Source organism: Plectrocnemia conspersa, unplaced genomic scaffold, assembly GCF_051122295.1.
Source record: "Plectrocnemia conspersa isolate PC_06_02 unplaced genomic scaffold, ASM5112229v1 ptg000004l, whole genome shotgun sequence".
Classification (NCBI taxonomy): domain Eukaryota; kingdom Metazoa; phylum Arthropoda; class Insecta; order Trichoptera; family Polycentropodidae; genus Plectrocnemia; species Plectrocnemia conspersa.
In genome coordinates, this window is record NW_028277168.1 from 8194627 (window position 1) to 8221010 (window position 26384).

Sequence of the window (26384 nt, forward strand, 5' to 3'; positions counted from 1 at the left end):
AAAACGTGAATGTGTCATATTTGTACATTTAAATATTTAATTATTATAATTAAAATCAGGTTAATACATATTTAATATATCTGTTCATTACCTGTTTAATGTTCATATTTTTTGTGATTAATTATGCTTTTTAGTGGGCTAATTGCATTTGTACTAAATTCAGGGGTTCTTTGTTCTAATGGATAGTATTTTTGAACGTTAATTGCTCGATTCTCTTTAATCAATAATTGCAACTATTTTTCAATCCGTACGAGCTGTTGTTTTGCGTTTTTGATCGCATTATGTCAATAAACGTCTTAATATAAAATAAAATAAAAAAGTACCTGCTGATTTCAGCTATGGTATTAGTTTATTATATAAATTTACATTATTTAAATATTAAATACTTAGCCTCAAATTAAATATGCAATACAGTACAAAGTTGATTATAGCATACATATATTAGATAACCCTAAAATAATTGTTTTTTTAATGATGCAAAATAATCAGTATTAAATTTTATTTTTAATGTTATAAAATATGGATTTATTTTAAATATACAACCTTTATTTTAATTCCATCATCTGCATTTTGATTTTTTCCATCTAGATGGTGGTCCATCGATCTAAATAAGCAGTAGTAGTAGAATAAATCAGTTGAGATAAAACCTTCTAGCTAAGCTCCTTGATGTTATTTAAAGTCAATTTCGACTACTTTATTTTTCACTTCCTTATGCATCCAATTGATAACAATAGAAGCTTACTGTTATTGTTTGGCTAGGTTTAAGAGTTTCGTAATGCACAATCCCTTTGCAATCCCATCATTAAGGATCTGAATTATTCGTAGTGTTTAACTATTCGAATATTGAATAAAAAAATGGACGAAGTATTCGAATATTCAAATAAATTCATATTCGTCATTTTTTCTCGGTTTTTATGTATATTAATTTAGTGCAAAAATCGAATAATTGTCTGTAATTAAAAAATAATTATCGGTTAATAATAATAATTTTAATTAATCATTAATTACTTTCATAATTGTTAAACTTTTTTAATTTTATAAAATATGCATAATACAATGCTGTACGAATTACCTATTAGTGAGAACGTTAAAAGGAAAACGTTTAAATTATTATTAAAAACTTTTGGTTAGGGACGTAATTTCATCTTTTTCAAATCACCCGAATCAATATCAGCTGCGATTGAATTAAATCAGCAAAATTGATTGAAAATTTAAATGATATAATTTTATCGAATTTATTGTATAAATTACAAAAAATAATGTTTGTCACATATTTATTATACATAATCATCGAATTAGTATCGGCGATTGTTTTGTGGGGATTTACATATATATTAACATTAATTGAATCATTGAAATAAAATCCTTGCGTGTTGAAATAACAAATACAAAGACGTAACAGAAACTTTACAAAAATTTGCGACGCGCACCTATTTTTGAGATAATCGTTAAACGATAATAAAGGGTAGGCTGTTCTAACATTTTGTTTCGTTCATAGTAGACACCGCCATAAGCATTCTATTCACAAATGATTTTCGAAAGCGTAAAAACATTTTTTGTTGAAAAGAAGCGTCTCATACTGTACTATTCATATTAGCAGAAGTAAATTTTAAACATATTTTATCTATAATATGTATGTCTTCAAGGTTTATGCTTCTGAAAAAATTAAAACTACAAACCTTCACAAATAAAAAATCTAATAGCATTAAAAACATAATAGATAGGCTTTTTCAAAGGACGAATAAAGAGTGTTGATTTTTATAAAAGGGTTTATCTCCACATACCTAATTTTTTTAGGATACTAATAAACATATTTAACTTCTTTAGCGAATATTGTCAACGCGTAATATTTTTACAATTTATTAAAAACCAAACACTGTGCACTTTAAAACCATGTTTCGAAATCGTTTCGAAATTAATATAAATATATAAATTGTTTACTAAATTTATTTAAGTCGTGTTTGTTCAAAGATATCTATATGTAAAACGTTATAAACTTTTTGTGTTGTTAGCAAATCTATCCTTATTTATTTATTATAAATCTTTCGTTACAGTGGATTAAACACAATTAACAACTACTAAATTAGAAATGAGACACCAGACTGAAATTAAAGTCTACAAATCGGTGACATTTATTTTATTGATTATAAAGCATTATTACAGCTAACAATTAATAGATTAATTTTATTTTGATTATTCAACCGTGAGATTAAAAAATATATAGGAAAACCTAATCTGCAATGATCGATCAAAATTATAATTATATAAAAATCACTGATTCTGATCTCATAGAGACAATTTAAATCTCCCAGACTTGTACCTAGGTTTTTCTGGATCTGTTTATCGTGATGGTAATACTATTTATCGTGATGGTAATACCTATTATACCGTTTGGTTTTATGAAATACAACAATATTTTTATCACACTTTTAATTAATTACTTTATATTTTTTTTTATATCAAGTATATTTTATTAAAAAACAAATATATATAAATATTTATTATATAATTAACAACATTACTAGTTAAAGTACTTTTCCGCTTTAATTTAAAATTCGTTAGCGTGCTAAAAATACATTATTACTCGTATTAAAGTAAAATCATGTTAAAATCACATGATGCTATCATATACCATTATGATTTTATTTATTATAAGCAATTATGTATTCTATCTGATGCTTAGTTGCACATATCGTGTATACGTTATAATGCTATTCGTATGCAAATTTTCGATATTATTCACCTTATCTAAAGCGCGGCGAGATAATGCGTCGCTATTGTGCAGTATGTCGGCGCTTACGCCCATTTGCATACAAAACCTATAGACATCAATGCGGCAGCTGAATGAACCAGTTCGATTCGGTTCGGGAGGTCCGTTTGATATCCGAGAAGAAAGTCATTTGATCGATAGTATACTGGCCATGTGACAAGTCGTAAATCATTCAGCTTCTTGGTATCCACACAATGGGCAAACAGATTAGATGTGGAGAAAACGGACAAATACCGCGATCGTTCAGATTTACGGTTAAATTCGCACTGCGGTCTGCCTGTCCTTTTTTTATTAAAAAATATCAATCTAATTGCCGACGGTTGTCGATCGCTGCCGCTTTGATACATAAACAAATAATCCCTTCGCTCCGAATGACAAATAGCGCGAACGAATCGTTTATGATTGATTCGATTCGTCGATTGGCCGACACTTTGGTTTAGTTATGACGATGACAGTGAAACAGTTATAGTAGAGGAATGTAGAACTTAAACTATTTTTAAGCGCTTTCTAAAACGTGAAATATCTACGTGTCAATTAAATACACCCAAAATATGATAAACGGATTCTAATTCGACGGTTATTTCACACGCATCTCACTAAATCATTTTCACGTGTTGTAATCGAGATAGTTTATTAATGTTTATGAAAAATACAAATCGCCTATTGTTCGGCGATGCGGAATATGGATTATCTTGAGTAAAATATAATTATCTTTAACTGCGTAAAGGTACGTCTGTAATATATAAAATTAATGGATCAATCATTTTATCAGAAATAAGCAATTAATTCAGAATTTATATAATATATTTTTTTAAGTAAAATACAAATCCAATATAGTTATTTTATCAGGTGCAATACAAAAATACAAGTGATTTTAATTCTATTAATTTGTATGTGTTCTTATAATATTGATTCATTTAATTGTATTTAATACATATTTTATACCAGTCATCTCTCAATCATCTTTACTGTGAATCGAATCTAATGCCCTGTTTCAATTAATCTTATCGACCTGATCGCTCGCACCGTTCAGTCCGAACTATTCGCCTTATCTAGATGTATGATTCGCTTCGCCCATGCCCTATTGTTCCTGTCTCCGAAGCTTTTTCCTGCGAGCTTTCTTCGCTTAGACAGTTATTTAGAAAGGCTCGTTAGATCCAACTTTTATATTGTATCGGCCGACTTTTGATATGATTTCGATGCGTCCTGTTCGATCTTTGACGTATCGTGAACTTTGACGTCGTCTCTGAAGTTTCCCATGTTCTATATTTATTTATTATATGCACATTATAGATTACAGCGACGTTCTTCGGATAATGACAGTTATCAACGGTCGTTCGTGAACGTCCTGATTTGCCGTCAATGATAGTCTCCATAATAAGTTAACGTTATGTGCTTATTAATGCGGATTGTCACTACTCTAAATTTAGATATTTAAAAAATAATAACATTTGATTATTATGAAGCAAGTAAATTAATAGGTTGAGGGTCTAATGGAGCATTTTAACAGGTTTATCCACTTTATGTATACTTCGTCCTGTATTTTTGCGCTTAAAGCATGATTTTCGTTCGAGATAAAATCAGTGTTTAAGTTTAAGAGGAAGTTTCTCAATTAAATATTTCCGAATCAGGAAGCTGTATTATTTTAATTATATACTATGCGTTGACTTATGCGCCTGTAAAGTACCGGTCTTTTTTAAATTATTGTAATTATATTTTAAGTTTTATTTTCCTTGGTAGTATTTTTTTCAAAGCATATAAACATTAGCTTTATAAAAATGTTTTATATATATAACTATTATCTGATTTTTATAATATAAACAATAAAAAAACAATTTGTTCAATGACTAATAAAAAAACACATTACTCGTGTTTTTGTATAGTATAATATAAACAAAGTGTTAATCGTTATTTTATTGTTATTTCGTTAAATAAAAAAGTCCCACCGTATCGTCACGCTTTTTGCCCAAAAACGATTTTTATTAATCGACTTCGCTTGATAAGCGTGTCGAATCCGCCATACAGCTTTTCACTAGTTTTTTTAAAGAAAAACATGTTTTATTAACAATTAAGACTTAAAATGTTGTGCGCCACTGATCGAATAATAGTGTGCTGGTCTCCTTTGTTAAATTTGTCAATCACGACGGCGATACATCAGTATGATATAAGTGAATTAAGGTCAGCCGAGCGATTAATCTCTTTATGTACAGGTTTCGATCCTTTTTTGTTAACCCATATTTCACTGTTTGTGATTTATGAGTTGTTTATGAGTCAGGGGGCATTGGAGCAACGAGTGCAGAAAAAAATGCTATGATTTTTTTCCTCTTTGAGAGAAGTAAGAGGTTTGAGTGTTGAATTTGCTCGAAACAAATCAAATAAAATAATGGTTTTCTTTGAATGAAACTTTGCTACAAATACGGATTGCGTTTTTTACTTATCGATTTTAAGCATGTTTATTTAAAGTATATCTTTATATAATTTATCTTTACTTTTAAGATAGATAAAACCTTACATACTTTTATAATATCGATGCCATAAACTCAGCAAATATTTGATGTTGCCTTATTTGCATGTGTAGCCTTTCAGAAGTATAATATCAATATGTACCGTAGATGTCTACTGGTTTCATTAGAAGGCTCTTCAATGTTCATAAATAAGCTAATAGATGTATGTACTAGTATATATAGTATATGTAATATTAGTGAAAAATTAATATGATGATTTTTAATAATTTTACTATAAATGTATTTTGTTACTCCTTTGCATTTTATAAATTCAGACTAACCAGTAATTAATGTATTCACTATTAAAAGACATAAAGAATCTGTTTCTCTACCAACTATACCAAATATTGTTTTGAAGCATTTAAGAAAATAGTATTAAAGGTTATTTTTGTACATTTATACATTTTTAAGATACTGAAAAATTGATTAATTATGTTAAATAACATTTAAATGCTAATAAAAAAAAAACTTCAGAAGTGTTCAACGCAGAATTTTTTCGACTTATTTTTTCCTAAATACTAACTTTTAAAATACTTCTGAAAATATAAATTTGTTTCCCGTTAAAGTAAGCTTACTTCACTTATCTTTAATTTTATAAATCGTTCGGTCATTTAAATGCTCTCGTCTAAACACATAAAATAATTATTTGATGTATGCACTTTTGACGTACCTTTCTAAATATCCTAATTATTTCTTTGGTTATAATATTACATAAAAATTTGATTCCAAAGTACACGTAATCCCTGGTTATTTATATATGTATCTTCATCATCGTAATTGTCAATGTTAGATTTGTCTATAGATTAATTTTTATTATAAATAATATCAGTAGGTACTAACAAGTAGCTCATCATAAATTTTCAATTTCTTCAATGAATTCTAATGATTTAATTGGGTCGCGAGGGTCCTTAGAAGCCATTAAATAATCTGCGAATAATTTCTTTCCCCATTATACATATTTCTGCTTTTGAAGTTTAAGTGTTTTTTTTTTTAGTGGTGAAAGATTCTGGATTTTGCAAATATTTAATTAATGACACCAATGTCTAGTACCTTCGATTATATAATTTCTCTTTAATTGGCCGTTGAAATTTTGAGCTTAACTCAAAATTGATATTTTCAAATTGTTTTAATAAAAATTTGCAGCCTCTTCAGCTGTCAATAATAATCGTGGAACAATTGTTAATAAAAGCTGTTGCTACTTTAAAAAAACAATATAGAAAAAGCATTTTTGGATTTTCGAAAAAGAAAAATAGTTCAAAATCATTTTGTATTCTGCCTGTTCCCAAGCATATTTTTTTCTTAACGGAGTTGGTTCTTACATCACCAAAGCAAAGATAAATTTTCCGGCCGGTCAGAGTATTAGAAAATCGCAAAAAAATGCTGGTCAATCAAATACTTTCGATTTTCCTAGAAAATATGCATATTTTCAAACATTTCGTACGAACACCTTTGGAAAAGTTTCTTATCTGAGTATCTTCTTTAATTATTTAAGCAAAAATAAGGCGAGTGTTAAAAATTTGTAAACATGTCATTCCCAGACCCTTATTATAACCTTCTAAGAAGTATGCAATTAGGCTGTAAGCCTTTTAAAAATAATAACACAAATTTAATTTTATATAATAAAAAAATATTTATATCAAAACATTTATTGAAAAATGAAAATTCTCGATTTGACATTTTTCTCGAGAAATTTTCGAGAAGAAAGTTCACTGTAAATCTCGATCGAGAAATTACTTTGGTATTATTAATTATCAAAATCTCTTGTATCTGGCTAATACGTTTTAATATAAAGTAATAAAGATACTTATTTTTAAAGGTAGTCATCCAAACTACACAACTATAAGTTAGATTAGTTTAAATCCTAGCTGACACTAATATTAAAGCTTAAAGCTCAAAGCTCGTCTTCAAAACGCCCCATTGCTTTTCTGTTTCATTTTGCCTATGATGCGATTTACTATTAGTTGGTAGCCCTCCTCACATTATGATTGCTTTAAACGACCGTTCGTGGTTTTCCGGGATTGCGTTTGCGGTACGTGATAGTCTTGAACACTTTTTCATCCGCAGTCTCCTAAGGAGGTTCACCGAGCATCGTCTCCTCTTCTTCCCCATGGACACGCATGCATAAATCATTACGGCCGTGGTTATGCTCGTTCTTGGCCCTGAGGGCGCTAATGGCACCGTGTCCTAACAATGAGATCGTGAGCTGAGCCCTGCAGAATCTTGAACTGTGGCGTTATTTATGCATCTATATAGGTACAATATGTGCGAGCACTCTCTAGACTCGTGCTGAGTAGCGAATTGAACAGACAACTTCGTCTATTGACAGGACATGGTCCGAGTTTAATGTAAAAGGCTATAAGGTCCTTCCATGTGCACTGTAATCCTATGTTATTTTTAATATGAGCATTATTAACTATTAAGTAAGTTTGTAGACACTAGAGTCTAGACTGAAATAAATAAAATTTAACGCCACTGTATAAATAAAATGTTTTTACAGAAAAATGAGCATGTGTTATGTAACATTGCTAGTCATGTATTTTACTATCTAATCTCTACTTTATGTACTTTTAAATACATCATTATTAAGTACTTTGCCATACTTCAAAGTAAAGCTTGACATATAATACTATTCACTTCCAATCTCACACTTAACCGTTTTAATTCGTTAAACATTCTTATGTATACATATATGCACATTATAAATATACTTCAATATCATGTCGAGTATTGTCATAGTGAATTTCCTGGATTCTTAACCAACGAATTATGATCGAGAGTCATTCTCGAGATGGCATATTTACACTATTTTCACTCGAACCGCACCCGACCGGAGAGTCGCACGATTGCACGAGAGCGCATAATTTTCAATTTGTTTGAATTACGACTATCATTAGACGAGAGCTTACCGCAATCGTTAATCTTTGTGCTATGACAAGCCGACATTTCCGACGGTTAAAACCGGACACTAGGTGTGGTATATATGTATTTTGATAGAGCAAATGCAATCAACGCAGAGTTCGTGCGAAAAAATCGCGTGACCCCACGCGAAATTCGTTACTACTTTCTAGAGATGTTCAGTTATTTTGTGGAAGGCAAAAAATTGGTTATGTATGTTCCGAACAAAAACAAATAGCACTGTCGTTGTATAAAACAACAGTTTTCGTGCTGCGTTAATTTTTGTTAATAATTCAGAACCCGTTCGTGGTGAACTGTTTCTTACGACCCAAATCGCAATTATGTATCATATTATATATATATTTTATTTATATTGTTATCGTTTAATAGTTTTTACGCTTATAGGCGCCGAATGGATCGTTTGTGGTTTAACGTTATGTATTATAGTATGAAACACATTGTGAAAAAACGTAATCTATTATGTATTAAATGGACGATGAAGTTATTATTAATTTGTCGGCAATCAGTCCATATCGAATGTAATATTATATTGTATAGATGTTGCATATATGCACGTGTTTAATGCTATTACAGTTAGCGCTGTTAACGTGTGTACAGGATGGGGATAAACTAACCGATCAATTTATATACATGAAATGTTTATAATTAAACGGTTAATCTAATGAAAATTTATATAAATAGCGTTGATTTTGCATTCGTACTATTTTAATAAAAACAGCTATATGCTGTATGAATAAATTAAAATGGTTTATATATTTACATAAAATACAAACTAGTTAATTGTTAATAAAAATGTTAAATATTTGATATACAAAACATACGTTTACATTTTAAATTCATATCTATGTATGAACTTTTTCAGTATTGTTGGCAAAGTATTAGTAAAAAATGGTCTTTGATATTTAAATTGAAAAATTGACTAGTCAGTGTAAGTTTTTTAATTATTCCATTTCATTAAGATTCGTATTTCATTAAATGACAAGCTTTTTTCTGGCTAAATTAAAGATGGTCCCTGTTTATAATCCACGTTAAAAGCAATAAAATCAGCAATGGAAACGCTTGGTTATTTAGCATTCAAATTACGACTTTTTAACAATATTATGACTTACAATAAGTTAGAAGCGAATTTTGACCCTTCTCAGAAGTTAAAAATCCACGCCAAAAGCAATAAAATTGCGCCGTCGCCGTTACCGAGCGTTTAATAATGGTGATTTAATGAAGTTGTGTGTGAATATTGCAGCCTTATTTAAATCAGGCTTTCGGTGAGGACCGTTGCTAGAAGTGTTGAGCACATTGTGAGTAACATCAATAGCCAATTTAATGAGAAAAAAAAAGATTTTTTGACGCTCAACAACCTTGCTTCAAATCCAGGTTTTCCTAAATTATAAAAAGTGCACTTAGAGATAGAGCGAATATTTTGTATAATTAACCTCTTCATACCCAGTGTATGTTATAATGTACAATAATTTATTGCTTGTTTTTGAAACTATTTTCGATTTATTTTCACCGGGACCTTTTGTACATCACAGTGTACACCATATTATTTCAAAATCCAATAATTATTTTCATGTACTAAATAAAAAAAAATTTAAAAGAATTTTTTTTACGAAAAAAAATATATTTTTAATGCCCCCGAATAATTTATCAAAAATATTTTATTCACAAAAATAATAATTCAGCTCTAAGGATATTAAAGGGTTAGTTAAAATAGTATGAAACAGTTAGTTAAAGTGAATTGCTAGTTTGCACTATAATGAATTGAAAATTAAAATTATAAGCTTATGAAATATATGCCTTGTATGCCTTGGCACTCCATGGCGCCGTGGCATACGCTAAAAACTACTGGCCTTACAAATACTGCTGTTTATTCAAGGAGTCAATATATTTTTAGGCTCACTTAAATTTTGCTTTCTGGTCCGGATCCTAAAATACAATATTTTCAATTTGACCCTTTACAAAAAAGTTATCTGACTCCTAATGTACACAAATAAACAATTATGCGTATCCGAGTAGACGTCTATTAATATTTTTGAACATGTGCACTTAAAAAGCTTGAATAAAGACAATAGTCAGTGCCAAATATCTCCGTTACTAAACACAAAATCCCTACATTACACATTCCAAAAATTTTGGCTCAATCGTTATGACTTGAGGAATCTGCTTTAGACAAAATCAAAGTCTGATTCCGCCCCGATCCACCGACGTTAGTCATAGGATTACGGACTTGAAGAGACGTTGATCTTTCCTCATTTTCCTACTTAATCAGTAGAACTACGACTTCGCTTCCGATTTGAAATAACAAGAGTTCAACTGAACTCACATGAAGCAAAGCTACCAAATAGCAATAATGATATTAAACTAAAAGTAAAATTTATCTATACACCCCATTTCTCTAGTCGCATTGAAATAGGCGTTCGTAACGGTTACAGTGATAACGTATTTTTTTCGATAATTTTCCGCATACGAATCGTGCGGTCAGTATTTGCAAAACAGATAAACCATACGCCTAGGCGCCATTACGTGGATTCGGCAACGGTATTACATTAGCAGAAATAAGCGGCTACGAATCTGAATTTTTACCTTTATATTCATAGGTATGTAACTACGATAGGCAATTACGGGCTGTGGCCTTGCCGACGACTCTCACGAGTGCGAAAATCATCATCACATGTCGATTTCGGTTGTTAAACCCGAAACGTGACCGATGATATTACACAGCGTGATATTCACGGACGCAAATGTGCGATTCCATTACGTTTTGTCTAGGATAATATGTTTCAAGATCCTTTCATTCAATGAAATAGGCAGGTATTTAAATGAAAAGCTAGCTGCCTTAACTTATCATATTAATCTGATATTTAATACACCCCGATTTTTAATTCATATCGATTACAGCTGTCAGTTTTTACAACTACTTTCTACGGATTCATTAGCGATGATTGACGCTGTCAAATCATACTTTGATTTTCAATTAAATAATTAGTCAGGCACAACAAACAGGGTCACCTTCTTGGCGAATTTACTTTCTAAGTGGACGTTTTTGTACTTTTACGACTTCCTTGATTCAATGTTTTGAATGCCAAAAAAGCGCAAGTTTTTTTGCACTTGTTAGCGGCTTTGTCGCTTCAATTAAACGATATGTTCCATTATCACTTTGCGACGAGTGAAAGCGCTTCCTTTGCGAGCTGATTTCTACCTTTTAAGTGTTTCGCGTATTTTTTTATTCAATCGAAAGATCATTTAGCGATTTAACTTGTTTTTTTAATTCTGGTAAATCAATTAATATTTTTGTAGTTAATTTAATGCTCACGTCAATTATTTTATTACCGTTGATAAAACGTGTTTAATCACGTTAATTATATTACACAGTTAAGTGTATATTTTACTATTAGTAAATGCATTAATGTATATATTACATATGTTTAAATATCCATATACTTAGCTAATTAAAATTAATATTTTTTTACTAAGAGCAACCCTGCCTAACCATGGTAGAGTTTTAATTTAATTCAATACACAGATAGCGATTTAAATTATAGTAAATTTAATAATATATTATTTGTTTTCATATGTACGATTACAGACAATATAATAATAGCATTTTTTTTAAATACACACTTATCAATAACTAGATTTTCACGATTAGTTTGAATTATTTAAAGACTAACAAATTTGCTTCTATTAATAGATTAATAAACAAAATATCTCATTGGCATGACATATTTATTTATTGTAAATCTTCCATTGCAACATAACAGGGGTTAGTCCAATGCATTACATTTGGCTAACCACAATTTACGACTAATAAGTAAGTAGTGAGACACCAGACTGAAATCAGTCTGTAAATCATTACAATAATCAACATCTATTTTATTAATTATGTACAATTATCACAGCTTACAGTCAATAATAAGTCGTTTTGTAGTGATGATCAATCGCAATTATAATTAAATAATAATTACTAATAATGATCTCATGGGTCTTTAAGGTATTGGTCACCGATTTATACCACTATTAAATCATGCTGTTTAATTGGAACGTATATTATTACGAAGCAATGTGCTATAAGTTTAATCCGTATCATCACTTATGATTTGGGTTTTTTAGACTTTTCTTAATATATTTAATTATTTAACTGAAATAATGTTATTATGATATAATGTTTGCAATTAGTAAAGACAACAATAAAAATACTGTTTTTAAATGCTGCATATTTATGTAGAATATTATCTTAAATTTAAGTAAAGAGAAACAATACCGATCTAAGTAGCGCATGTTTTCGTTATATATTATTAAAATATGCATGTAGTTAGACTGACGCCTAACAGTTTTAAGAATATTTCGAATGTCCCGCGCGCCCTTTGTCGCGTAGCAAATGGAAAGTTAATTAAATAATAAGAAGAGAAAATTGATTGGCGCTCTTGGATGGATGACTGGGCACATCTCGGGGATGGTACGTGAGCCACAATAGCGGGAAAATGACTGAGATTACGGGATGATTGAATATGATAATCAAACGGGCACACCGGTGTGTCAAGGCGCGTGACTAATATACTACGGACGACAATCTTGGCGGACGGAAGTCGTCTCAAAAGCGGCGGCGACGAGATCGATTAGGACAAAAAGGCGGAGAAAAGAAGTAATGATGACGGGGCGGAGATTGTTTTTTCTCTTGTATAAACCCGATGGCGTAATAAGAGCTTTATTATCTTGTGAGAATCATCGGATGAGTCAATTAGTGGCGTGGCTAAGGAAAAATCCCTTATTCTGTTTGGTAGGAATTGCAGTGTTAAGATTACTATTTGTTTTGGTTAATATACCTTTTTAGGTTTAAAAATATTTTTACATTTAAAAACATAGGTTCACATTGCAAATATTCGCGTTTATCTTTAGAATTAACGGACTGTTCCATATTGAACTTTATAACGGTGAATCAGATACGCCAAGGATGTCGGTGTATCTCAAGATAAAACTAGGAAGAGCGACCTTTCCTATAACAACATATCACCAATTGCCTGCCGGATGTCTTACCAATCGGGTTATACGAGTTTGTGTTGGTTTTCGCCAAGTACATTATGAGCCTTTCCTTCTAATATATTAACATTCGAATGGGATACGATATCGCTTAACTTACTACTGTAAAACCATTACGCATACGCAATTAGTAAATTCTCATTATTGATTATGAATAGCTGAAATTGCCAATCTAAGGATATCGTATAATTTTAATGTTTTTAACGTTCGCTATGTTAAAAAGTTGTTACGCTTATAATAGGTTCAAGTATAATATTTATTACTTGCTCTCGTGCATGGAAAATTCGCAATTATTCAACACTACAATGTTAATGGTTATTTGATGTACTACATGATCGCTTAACTGGGTGATTCTCAACAAGTTGTGTATGGCAATTTGTAATGCATAGTTTGTAAGAATGCTGATAAAAAATGTATGTATATGAATACTTTTAGTGTTCTAAAACCAATATTTTGAAACAGTTACAATTAGTTTTACCTGCTTCGTCAATTTTGGTTTTAGCACTTCAAATAACCCTTCAATTTTATAAACTACCGTTAATTCGGGTCTCGACCGCTAACCGCGGTGTATGCACAGACATGTTTACATCCTCAATAATCACACCATACAATCCACCATTTTAATACTGCGCGATATAAAAATACATCACAGTAGCAATCTGCTCCCATGCAATAATCGCTTCGAAAAAATATACTTTGAACCGTGAGAAATATGAGTAATATCTTACTTGAAATTGTCAAAAATAAGTTATTTGAAATCCATGCTTACACTTTAATAGAGGTTATTTGTGGAAATAGAAAGAATTTTTTTATTTGCCTTATTTTACTTGAAATTGACAAAATTTTTAATTTATTTTTAATTTTTAATTTTTGTGCAAAGAAATATTAAAGTCTGGTTTCTTAAATATTTCTAGTTAACTTTTCATTCACGAACTAGTAGAGAAGAGAGGCATATTTAATGTATGATTAAAATAAATCATTAAATGACTACTAGTCTGTAAATTTAATAGACCGCAGTATTTAGTATTCATTTTGAGGCTTTGCATTTAATATTAGAGTTCTTACACTTCTTAAACCAAAAGCAATAGAGAGCAGCTTTTTGTAATACAATATTTTTATTTATTTATCATATATCAATATAAATCGTTAAAACCTAAGTTTAGACTACTTTTTTAGTTTTTCGCTATTTGCATAGCTACGATAGTCTATTTATATAACATGTAAAACTTATTGCAAATTAAAGATATATTTATATTTATTTGTTGCATAAGTTAAAAGCTTTGACATGCATATTTATAATTATGCGTAGCATATATTGCGTTATTAAAAATATAAGTTTAAGGCTCTATATTACAATAATAATTATTATTTCATGTACATATTATTGGACGAACGGTGCGAAGGGGAGGACGGTTGGACCCTTTTTCTGTTATCAATTTCATGATGAATATTCGTTTTCGGCCACAGTCTTAAGTCTCATTCAGGCTTTGTCTAGGTTCAATAAATAAACACATTTAAAGTAGACCCCCAATGCCACAGTAAATTAGGGACGTGCTATTTGGGTGCGTGTATTTGGGGGACTAGAAAATACTCATACTCTTGTAACCCTTATGCAATATATAGATTGGGTCATTTTATCTCTTGTGTAAACACTTCCCTCTGTTGTAATGTAACATATCTTTTTTCTTTTTATTCTTCATTACAATTGTGAAATTATGTAGACATTAAAATATTTTTTGGGACATATGATACAAAAGTATTTTTTTTTTTTTTCTATTACTGAAAGTATTTACCAAAAACCTAATTATAATATAATTTTAATAACATAGTAATTAAAAATATATTTAAATGATGCTGGGTTTAAATAAGATGAAAGCTATTAAATATTTAGGGTAAAAAATTAAATGTTTGTTTATTAACATTATTTTTGTTTTGTTACAAAATTCTACCTTTAATTTTTTATTTGTGTATCAGATTTTTTCTAAGAAACATATTTTTTTAATAAAGTTGGGCTTATCAGTTATTATAATAGTTCATTATGCCAAAATCTATTTATAAAATAGATGTACGTATTTGTAAAAAATCTAATGTAAGATTTTAAATCACTACAGAATATTACACATGAATCAAGTTAAGATATAAAAAAAATGTCAAATATAATACATACTCTGATGTAATGATAAACCACTTTTAGCCTTTTCCTTTCTTATTTTTTTACATTACAATCGGAAAATTCAATAGACATTTTTATATTTTTTTGCACATGACTGAAAAAACTAAATTTTCGCTTCTTCCCTGAATATTAAATATTTTATTATTAGCACTACTTTTTTATACAAAATTATAACATTATTTTTATTTCTATATTACTTTTTTACTAGGAAATATATTTTTTATTAGCGCCTGTTACATCAGTTATTTCACTTTATTATGCCAAAATCTGTTATATACGTAATAGTAAGAAAACTGAAAATTTTAAATCATTACATATGAATTAAGTTATCATATATTTGTAGCTAAAAGAATATAGTGAATGGTCAAATGTAGTCTTTGTTGAAATAATAAACCACTTCTGCCCCTTTTCTTTCGTCGTCTTCAATACAATTGTGAAATTCTGTAGACATATTAATATTTTTTTACAATTTTTGTACAATGTACCAAAAACCATTACAACATAATTGTAATATAATTTAAATAACATTAGTAACTAAAACACGGGGTACTAACGTCCCCCGCTTCGCTAAAGCTGTGTTAAAATATTAAATATTTATTAAATAATAAAAGGTACTTTAAGAATCACTGGTGCTACAAGTGTTACAAGTCAATTGTCTAGACTTTTTATCTTGATTTTCCGAATATCCCTCGCAATCGGTAATACAGCGCGTGTCAATCAACAGCGTCAGTAAAACGTTCGACATCCGACACGCACCACTCTTCGCGGAAGATTACTTACGATGCGATTTTTTTCCGGGACGTCATAAATTTTCCCATCGCACAATGAGCGATTCAATCGATGTCGTAACGTGTCAAAAGCGTTCACAAATCTCTCCACACCCGCGTGCACCCGGGGCCGTGAACTCCTCCACTTCAGGTCGTTGGCTGTCATGACAATTAAAGCTCGGTTCAGTGCGGTCAGGTGTGGCGAGTGCCATACCCTGTCATTAGACGCCGCTGGCGACGAGACCCCTTGTAATAAGGTCTCCTTAAAGCGGCCGGTGAGATGACTTCCAATTTTGCCTTGATTCGTTTTATGTGTGCTTCCATTAATAATGCTTTGCTGAAAATTATATACTTGGACAGTCATCAGAATTAAACTCCCTCGTTCTAGATTGAATTGTATCCACATAGTAATTGATTAAAAAATTGGGAAATAATTTGTTGCTTCGTGAAACAATAAAAATATCTTATAATTTATTATCTCACTACAAGACATTGCAAATAATATAGTACATAGTTGAAACAGTTATGAGCCAGCATTATCGATTAGTGATATAACTTGCTGACTATTAACCTGAAAGACCTGAGTTCAAATCTCAAATGTTCCTTGGTGTTTTTCAATTTCAATCGTGTCTGAGAGATTGGAATTAGTGATTATTTTATAATTATAATTCAGATATATCATCACATATAAGGTTTACCTAGATTTTTCTTATCTCACGGATCAATATCGTGATGATAAATTGGAAACGAGCTAGGTCGTACATATTAGGTATTGAAAATTCTTTAATAATGAGCTATAGAGAATATCTTATAAATATGAATGTTCAACAAAATTGCTAAACTATCACAATCTACATATTATGATAATTTAACAGACCTCTAATTGAACAAACAATTTATGTTATCATTGTCATTGTTTTAATAAACAATGACAATGATAACATAAATTGTTAGGAAAAGTATATATGTGTGTCATATACTGTTAAATATCGAATATGTGTAGCAAAACATAACTTAAATTATTTTTAACATTACTTATTTAAACATTTAAACATATATTATACACTAAGATTGATATCGAACCAACAGTGCATGATAGTTATCTGGGATTAGTTACTAAAAGTATTACAGATAGTATAATAACAAATATATGAAAAAATGTAACACAATTAATCTTGGCTTAAACTCCATTATATCATATATACCGATTTTGTCCTGTATAATAAATAGTCTTGATTTGATGATTTGATAAAATCAATAATACATATATGATTATTGAAATACACTAGAGCAGCACTATCTGTCAGATGTTTATGTAAGTGTAATGTAATAATTAGTTTTATAATATGAAAAAAACAGGATGCCTAATTTATTGTTATATTTATTTAAATATATATTTTCTTTTTAGAAAATTGCATAAATCATACAAACTGTTTTTTACTCATTTGAGTGAAACTGGTTTATTCTTATTTTTCACGCTTAGTATTTTTTACGATTATGTAGTGAAAATGTAATTACATTTTCAAATTCATGACCATAAAATTGCTGCAAAAAATATTGTTGAAACAATAAGACCATCGCTTGTGTTTTTATGACTACATCAGTATTTTACGGAGCGATTTTGATCAGCCCCATACAATCTAATTCGAAGTACAAAAATATGACGAATCGTTTAAATGCTTAAACATTTGGCTTGTGCCAAATGCAGAATGAAAATTAGGAACCGAAATTTATGTGACGTGTCTAGAAACAGAAGTGAAAGAAAATCTGAGCATCAGGCCCTTAAGCATTTTCAAAATTTTGTAGATTTTATATTTTAATAAAAATGCATATGAAATGTTTAATTATACTAATAAAGATTTTAAAATATGATTCTAGTTCTTTCTAGCTGGTTGATAAGCTAGATGCTTTTTGTAAGAGAGCGATCTTGAGCGCTGATGTCCTGGTTGAAATGGGTCATGATAAGGGACACGATCGCGACTCTTAAGAACACTACAACTGAGCTATATATTTTAATGCCCCCAGCAAAACTACGATCCGTACTTCTTATTGTAGAAATATCTATTATTTTTCTCTGATTCGTCTCCAATGACAAGTAGTATTTTACCATAATGCCAGAAACGATAGAGCTATATTCATACATACGAACAAATGTTTTGTATAGAACGCGAATCGCCAATTAATTGTTAATGACACGCGCTCCGTATAACGAAGCCGAGCATCTATACACATTTATGCATTCTTTACCGATGTACATAATTAATATCCATCCTTCCCCGAACTTCACTTTAAAGTTTTCGACATTATTAAAATATGTCTGATTATAGCTAAAGGGAATTCCATCGGACAAAGAAATCTGGAAAATGCAAGAATTTTATGTCTGAAAGTATCGGTTTTAAAATTTTCAAACCTATGATATCAACAGCGTAGTAGTGCATAAGTCTGGTACATACCTGAAACAATAAAAAAAAATCAAATCAGTTATTGTGTATAATTGCAGATAAAAAATAAAAAGTAGAGTTTGAAATTACATTGATATTTTCATATATTAAATTACAATACATATTCGAGAGAATAGATTAATTAACTTTTAAGTAAAATAAAATAAAAATATTCTAAAATACAATTATTTTCATACATCTTCATTTAATGTTAAATAACTATTTATTATATGAACAATAAATGTCTGTGAATAAATCTTTTTTATCAAACTTTTCTATTAATATTTGTCTGAATTTTTATTTTAATTTAAAATTGATTTAATACAAAAAAATATTTTACATGATTAGTTAAATGTTGTACTGGCTTTGCATGAAATAGATTCTTTATTGATGTGTTACAAATTTATTTTAATACTTGGTTATAAATATATAATATTTTTTTCTCTATTGTTTACATATTGCAGTAGCACGTAATCATTCGACAGTACGTGGTTGTTCAGTTTATTCAACGGTCTCATTGTCATGTGTTGCAGTATAGCACGTAACCGATCGTCAGCACTTCGCTATTCAGCTCAACCTTAAATTTAAAAGTTGAAAATAGCACAGTTGACTTAGATATGGCAGCCAGAACAGACTACTGTTCACAGTTCTTGTGACAGACAGACAGACAGACAGCATTTTCATGTTCATAGTATAGATAATATATGCTCCTTTGCTTTATAATAAAAAAGCTATCTGAAATTAATTAACAATCGTTACATATTTGAAACACTAATAATCATCATTTGAAATGACATATAAATATAATGTAAAAAATCTTTGTTTCTTTAACAACTTCGGCTCAATTGCAACCTTATGTTTGATATTTTTATTAGCTTTTGCCTGATGATATATGTACATAAGATTATACAGTTTAACAATTTGTTTTAGAAGCTTCATACCCACGATAATTCTAAATCATTCTTAACTACCAAAAATTAAAAATGTATTTCAATATAAATAATATGAATATTACGGATTTTAAAAGACTGGTGTTTAATCAGTATTATTTAAAAGAAACCATGTCACATAAACATTAGTTATATTGATTCTATATGTTTCAGTTATTTATATTAAAAATATCTCCAAATAAATATTGATTATTTTCTAATAACAAATGTTAAAAGCTAATGCTTTATTTGAAATTTCTAGGTAATTTTACATATAAATTAGTTTAACATATATATGCAACCAATGACAAAAAATATTTGCCAATAAAAGATTGAGAGTATATTAGTATTTTGATAGATTTCATTCATAGCATTTTATAATGATATTTTAATTCATGTAGATATTTACAATATATATGAAGAATAAAGCGAACTTTACTGATTTGGTTTTACTTTGCTCAAACCTAAATTTAAATAATTAATAAATGTATTCAAAGATCCTCAATCATTTGACAATTTAGACATTAATCTAACTATACGCCTCCATAGCTTAATGCAAATGATTTAATGGCACATTATTTACAATATATCCAGTCACGAACAATGAATTAACTCAGTAAATTAATAAGCGGGATTTGTTCCTAACCCTACAGTTCTTAGATTACCGGACCACCGACGCCGTTTAACGACCGTTGCACTTTATAAAACGTTCAAAGAAGGATGCTTTGAACCATGTAAAAATTCGTTGGTTATGGCAAAAAATCGGTATAATCATACAATTTCGAGGAGTTAGGAATAATTGACGTGCAATGCAACACTGTATGTATGCACCTAAGTATATATGTGTGCGGTTCTAACAAGTGCAGATTTACGATCTCCGAGCGACGTCGTAATAAGCACTTTCTTAAATCACGAATCACATACATCAGAGGAATCCGTGAGAGTTTTCCGCGAAAAATCTCCGCCGGGTTAATTCTTAACTCGCCGTTTAACGGTCCGCTGTTACATAATCGATTACGATTTACGCGAAACGACTTCCGAGATATGTCACATTCGCGCTCTTCAATGCAAGTATTTACACAGGATGATCGATGATGATTGAGTTGCGTAACGATCGCGAAAGATGAGCGATTTCCATTTCTGCTATGAAGTTTTCATCTCGGGTCAAACGAACGGTTAATATTTGCGTGCAATAAACGATAATCGTTCGCCGTTGAACCGAATATTTATGGAATTTTATTGAGTGCAACCATTTGCGAAATTTAACGGTATGAAGTGGAGCTGAAAAAACGTAAATATGCAGCTCAATATTATTTAAATATTTATTGACATTCAATATTGTAATTATTATAACAAGAAACTTTCAGATCTGTGTAAAAGTCGCGCCGAAGAATTGTGTAAAAATATGAAAAGCTTTATTAAATAATATAAATTAGTGTAGATTTATTAGCTTCATTGTATCAACGTTACTTTTTATGTTAATGGAAATAATAAATTTAAAGTAATTTTAACATTTTAAAATGACACATTGACTTGTCATTTGTGTCATTTTAAAATTTTAAGCAGCACTAAATTTTCCGTTTTATAGCTTTTTTAGGGTTCACAACCAAAGGTTGAGAAATCTATTATTTCATGAGTTTATAATTAAAATTCGCTTAGCAAATGTATGGATGTATTTATATGTATTATTGTATACACATATGAAACGCATTGTTTAACTGACAGATAACTTCATGGTGTGATTAATGAAGCCGTTGAATAATTGTCGGGGTCAAGTTCAAAGAAGCTTTTTCAATCAGGATCTCATTAAAGTTCAAGATGTAGCGGTAGTTATGACTTATGACTTACAGTAATGTTCGATTGAATCAAAAATATGCTAATTGAATCGCAATCTCATTGGAAAGGTATTTTTTTGACGTTGTTCCGTATGGTCACGTCACACCCATAAACAACGTCGGTAGCATTGTAAACGTCTACAATTCAGTATACCTCGAATGAATTATTTATGACTTCCTTAAGGACTCGGTAGCGATACTCTCTCTTATCCTCGTCGAAGATCTCCTTCCACAAATTGCGTGCTAATACTGCAATGATCGGTGTTTCTATGTGTATGTGTGCGCCTATGTGCCCTTTGTACCCCAGGGGTCCACGTGATTGCCACTCGGAGGATGCGAATTTTCCTCCGCGGACGATCCGTTAATGACACCCCTCTCTGTCGATCCGTTACGGTAGATTGCTCAACTGTACGTTTCGAGATTGTGGACAATTGGCCAAAGACGTGGTCCGTTGTGGAAAGAGGTAAACTTTGTTTCCTTGCGCACTATCGCGTTACGGCACGCGTGTATCTGATGTTAAAGTGGATAAATGAAAATTTAAACGGTGCAGGTATGGTTACGGTCGAGGCTATTGAAATTGTAATGGTTATGCGCAGTTTTGTACTATCAAAAATGTGAATAATGCATGTGTTGATTCAAAGGACTATGAAACTAGACATATTATTTGCACTTCGGATGCAATATTTGCTCTGAACAGTAGTGAATAACTTAGCTTAACAGTTACCTTCAGTTGAGCATCTGTATAATATAAATAAGTTTGCATATATCGTCATTTTGATGACCTTAAGTGTAACTATGCTATACATCTTTATGATAGCAAATAAGGAAACAACGCTGAAAAAATCGAAAAATAGTTTCAAACATAAAAAAATAGCACTTTGACCGTTTTAAATCAAATCAGAACTTAATATTTTTAAGAAATTAAATATATGTATGTAATACTTCAAAGATTGCGGCCCAATAAATAATATATCTTGTTCTGAAACGAAGTTTGAGGACTGCGTAGAAGCGGTGGCGTTCGTATTCAGGTGGGCTTATCGGCCGGTGAGAAATTAATTCGTACACCGGCCGATCGTACTCTACCTTCAAGTTTAAACTCCTGGATAATGTATGAATTTTAGAGCAGTTAAAATTAAGTATTAAACCTAACTCCGAATGCGTCTTTGGTGACACATTAATATGTAGATTTTCTAATCTCGCTTCAAATATTAATAGTCACCGTTTCTTTCTGCGTTAGCGCAAGATCTTTTAGCTGTATATGCTTTTAAATGACCCTTTAACTCATATAGTAAAAAGTATATATACATAATATATATAAAAAATATTTTGTTGGTATTTATAAATTAGAACCGCTCGTAATTTTTTTCTTATAAATCATTGCTTCCTAATAATATTTTGTCCCTTTTTCTATTTAAATTAAAGTGTAACTTCTTGATATATAGCTTATAATATAATTATGCTTCAATCATTTAAAATTAATTAATTTATTTGATTAATTTGTTTAGCTAATATAGCTAATTTTTACACTAAACATACACATTATACATAATATAAACATAAACAGAAAAAATAAAAAAAAAGTTAATATTATAATTTATTTCTTAATGCACAAAGGTGTTTCTTTATTTTATTTAAGAAACCCGCTACAGTTTTATTTTTGTAGATTGTCTTAGGAATATTATACAAATTCACACCTCCGTTCATAATTCCCCTGGCCGTACTCGTTTTCTTATACATAACTATCATTAAATTTTCTCTATTTCTTGTATTAAATATATATATCTCTTTATTTATTATTAAATACTCTGATAACATATTATTTTCTAACTTATATATAAGTACTAAAACATTCGCATTCAATACTTTTTTAATATTTAACCATTCCAATCAATCATACTTTTACAACTAGTAAATCTTTTTTTATTTAAAACTACTCTAATTGCCCTATTTTTTATCGTTTTATCTATTTTTTATAAATATATCTAATATTGTTGCACAATAATTAAAATGGGGCAATATTGTATTTTTTTTGTATTTATGCTTAACATATTTTCATTCTAGATATATATTTTGTACTATGTAATTTCAATGTTCCTTAATTTTTTTTTTAATATACAATTAATTTCTATTTCTATAATAGAGTTATCTATACCTATTTTGATATTATTATCCAACATATTTTTATAATTAATAAACATATATTTAGTTTTATTCTCATTTAGTACATTATTTTTTAACATTTTAAATTTTAATTCATTATTTAAATTATCTTAAACTTTTTCGACATTATCAAATATGCAAAATATTAACGTGTCGTCTGCAAACACACGTATTTTTTTATATTACTAATTAAATTAATCCATAATTATATAATATAAACAACATGGTCCCAATTTAGACCCCTGTGGTACACCGTGAGATGTTGTTTTCTCTTTGGAATACGCATAAATTAATTTAACTCTGCTTTCTTATTTTAAAATAATTATTACACCATCTTAAAAATATTTCACTTATTTACTTATATTTTCTAATTTCTTCAACATTATTATTCTGTCTATTGTTTCGAAAGACTTATCTATTGTATACTTATATATTTTTACTCATTTTAAAAGTAACATAAATTAAATTTCAGTAGATAGATAATAAAAATAGTCAAAATTGCAAGTGAACTTTGCATCCTGCGTTCTTAAAGTATTATATTGACGCATTACAATTATAAAAAAAATTGAAACTATCAGAATTCACAAGATTCCTGAAAAAAAAACAAAGTTTTGCGACCCTTGTATTGCTAAATTTCCATACTACACAGTTATTAGGGTAAATTAATATTACCGAAATACTGGAATTATAACAAAATCAATTTAGGTATAAGTACAAAACGCCAAAGTACACATTGCTTTAGAGATATAAGCATATGTTTTAATAGATTTAGATCTTTTACTAAATATATTAAATTTTAATTAGTATCTAATCTTGTTTCTTATTTTTTTGTATAAATTATAATTAACACTTTTTTACAAAGCTTATATTCCTTATTAATGATACAGTTGAGGATTACATATTTTCAAATTTTAAGCATGTCTTAAAAATAAATTTCGCCGTTCAAAATTGAAGTCTAAATTTAAAGAGAATTTATTTTGCATCTTGGAATCTTAAAATATTGTATGAAAACAATATATTTACAAAAATACGATCGAAAATATTACAATTCACAAGATTTACAAAAAGAAAAACTGATTTTGTGACACTTACATTTCTAATAAAGTAAATTATCATTACTGAGATATAGATATTTTCATTGAATCATTATATTAGTATTTGGCTATTAAAAAAGTTCTGAAAAGTCGGAATACTAAATTAAATTAAATACGATGGTTTTCCATATCTTTCAATGCCATATTTGATAATAATTTCAGACGAATGTCTTTTTGGTAGGTGTGGAAGCGTTTTTTTTAATTATATATGTCAATTAAAGTACTATGTATTAGTATTAATGCAAATAAACATATGCTTATAATTATAATGTTAAATTTAGTGTTTGTATAAGTACCAGTTCCTCAACGGTTTCATTAATATCATGTGTAGGCCATTGCTTATAAATTTTAGTTATGACTCGAGGTTCACACGAAGCAATAAATATTTTTATTATCTATTGGATCTGAGAGATTAAAATGTATTTACTAATGATCAACCCAGATTATGAGATTCTAATCTCTTGGATCGATATCGAGGCGATTAATTAAAATCAAGCTAGGTTATAAATTATATGATATAAAAGCTACATTATATGTATTCAAGTAAACACTATAAAATAGTGATTTAAAGGTTATGTTTATACCTATTGATTTTCTATCTAGTGCTATTGAAATCTTCCACGTGAATCACACATATATATAGTATAATTTGCAAAGCTTCCTACGCACAAGTGATTCGCATAAAATGCAAATAGATTGTAGTTGGATTTATTATATTGATTTCATTTATGTTTATAATTGGCTTTACTTTAACTTACTCTGCGTTAGATAAACATTGAATATGGCTTAGGAATTCGATTGTGTATACATAGAGAGAGAGTCTATTGTTCCGATTATATTTAAATCCAATTTGCGAGATCGCATTTATTCTCTATGGAACAACAACGAGATCGTGACGCATCTGTTTGACTTATTGTTCTTGAATTAGATTAAGGCGATAAGCCGATTGTCTTGTCTTCTCTACCGTTTGATCTTGTTAACTTAACTTTTTGATAAACTATGCCAACGGCGCGTTTAAAAGGTCATTTCAATATTCAAAAACATAAAACGAAACGGCAGTTCCGCGTGACGCTTTCACTGCTATGCCCTTTTTTCCGGTAACGATTTGTCATATTCGTTGACAAACCCAGTTTTGCGTTAACGGTACAATCGATGATAATTTTATGTTTTTATAATACGCGCTGTGCGTATATTTTGACTGCGCCTAAACGACATTTCTGTTGAAACGCATGATCTGTAACGGTGCCGCATAAATGTACGAAATGTGTGAATAATTAATAAACATTACTAATTTGATTGCTATCGTAAATCAACATGAGTACGATAAGCGTGATTTATGATCAGAAAAAAAAATCGCCAAGATACTAACATTACTTTTTCTGCTATAATGATACGTTTTAAAGCTTATTCTTATTTTAAATATAATTATTTTTCATAAATAATTAAATAATTAATTTAAATAATTTTCGATAATAATAATAATAATAAAAAAACACAAGTTAAATTTCTAAATAGGTTTAATCGAAGAACTTGTTGGTTATATACTTCCGTTTTCGAACAATGCATATTTAATACTAAATAACTTTATTTTCCCTCATACTCGTTTGATTATCCGCCAAGCTATAAACCACAAAACACGACGTCTTTTATTGTTGATGTTGCTCCAGAGCGAAAGAGATAGAGATAAGTTTCTTATCGATATACGTCGAAGTTCTACGTGTTTAACTGTACTTGGCAATTTTGCGTTTTGTGCAGACGTAG

At 29.5% G+C, this 26384-nt stretch overlaps 2 protein-coding genes across 2 annotated transcripts in view; one reads left to right on the forward strand and one right to left on the reverse strand.

The window, feature by feature from the left end:
* LOC148235816 (elongation factor-like GTPase 1) overlaps nt 1-26384 on the forward strand; it is a 177028-nt gene that overhangs the window by 36609 nt on the left and 114035 nt on the right. The window lies entirely within an intron of this gene.
* The window catches only part of dsx-c73A (doublesex cognate 73A), a 95264-nt gene that overhangs the window by 23931 nt on the left and 44949 nt on the right, over nt 1-26384 (reverse strand). The gene's annotated exons all lie outside the window — the stretch shown is intronic.